Below are 1,594 nucleotides of genomic sequence, written 5' to 3'. Positions count from 1 at the left end.
TCCAAACATGTTCTTAGAGAATTACAAAATGGCTTCAGCTAGGTAGAACAGGCAGCTCCCAACAAAATAGCTTTCTGGTTTTTTGTCTGCTTTCAGCCAAAAATACTGTATATGCATTTATGTCTACAAACAAGTTTTTGATATATAGAGGTTTTGGTGTCTTAGTGGTAAAGAGTTGCACTGCCACCCCAAAGACACAGAATCTGAATCTATCAGCTTCTTTGGGGGAAAAGGATGGGCAATCTCCTCCTGTGTGATTTCCTGCCTCTGAAATTGTACTGGAGTTTTTCCCATATTGCAAGGAGGTGGGTGAAAAGTGAGACACCAGGGAGAAGAAGCCTGAGGCCAAGCCTGAAGCCAAGAAGGCAGATGTTAGTGGCACAGTTAAAAAGGCCAAGGCCAAGGGCAAAATGTCCAAGAAAGGGAAGCCCTGCAGCCGCTGTAATCCTGTCCCAGTCTTCCTAGCTGGAGGAATTGGCAGGTATCCCTGATTGGCCATGTATGCCAGGAAGGCCTTGTACAAAAGGGAGCATTCAGCCACTAAGTCCAGGGTTCAAAAGGAGGATGGGTTCTCGCTACTGTCACAAAGCCAGCTACTGGTGATAAGAATGGATGGTGGTACTCAAGTGGTTAAACTTCGGAAGATGCTTAGATATTACCCTACTGAAGACGTACGTTGGAAACTGTGGAGCCATGGCAACAAATCCTTCAGTCAGCATGTGAGGAAGCTGTGCTCCAGCATCACGCCTGGACAGCTCTGATATCCTCACCGGACACCACAGAGGCAAGAGAGTCATGTTGCTAAAGCAGCTGGATAGTGGCTTGCTCCTTGTGACCAGGCCTCTGACCCTCAATAGAGTTCCTCTGTGGAGAACACACCAGGAATCTGTCATTGCCACTGTCACTAAAGATGACATCATGTTGTGAAAATTCCAAAGCATCTCACTGACATTTACTTCAAGAAGAAGCAGCCGTGGAAGTCCTGCCACCAGGAGGGTGAGATTTTCAACACAGAGAAGGAGAAATGCGAGACTACAGAGCAGTGTAAAGTTGATCAGAAAGCTGTGGACTCCCAAATTTTGCCAAAAATCAGAACTGTTCCTCAGCTCAAAAGCTCCCTGAATTCTTTTTTCATCCTCGTCAGTGAAGTTTATTCTCACTAATTAGTATTCTAGAGCAAAACCCCCAATTAAATAGCGTTTAAAGTAAAATGAAACAAAACCAAAACAACAACAGCAAAAACCCCACTGGAGGATTAGTTCCAGGTTTCTGACTCAACAGTACATAACAACAATAACATATCTATATCTATATCTTTATATTTTCTGTATGTATGTATAAATATGTGTATAATCTATTGAGATTGTTAACAACTGTAGTTTGTTTGGCACCACCCTTTGTACCAGTAACCAGGACATCAAAAGACAAATTATATTGGAAAAGTCTGCTGTCAGGGACCTCTCCAGACTACTGAAGAGCAACGACATCAGTCTGGAGACTAAGGTGTGCCTGTTCCAGGCCATAGTCTTCACAATTGCTTGCTATGCATCAGAAAGCTTGATAATGACTAGGAAAGATAGAGAATTGATGGATT

At 43.4% G+C, this 1,594-nt stretch overlaps 1 pseudogene; it reads left to right on the top strand.

Moving 5' to 3' along the window:
* The window catches only part of LOC102847562, a 9,980-nt pseudogene extending 8,805 nt beyond the window's left edge, over positions 1-1,175 (top strand).
* The last annotated feature ends 419 nt before the right edge of the window (positions 1,176-1,594 follow it).

This window comes from Elephantulus edwardii, unplaced genomic scaffold (assembly GCF_000299155.1).
Source record: "Elephantulus edwardii isolate Elephantulus edwardi_28Jun2011 unplaced genomic scaffold, EleEdw1.0 scaffold00273, whole genome shotgun sequence".
In the NCBI taxonomy this organism is placed as follows: Eukaryota; Metazoa; Chordata; class Mammalia; order Macroscelidea; family Macroscelididae; genus Elephantulus; species Elephantulus edwardii.
Note: the sequence above shows the minus strand (reverse complement) of the source record. Positions and strands in the feature narration are given on the sequence as shown.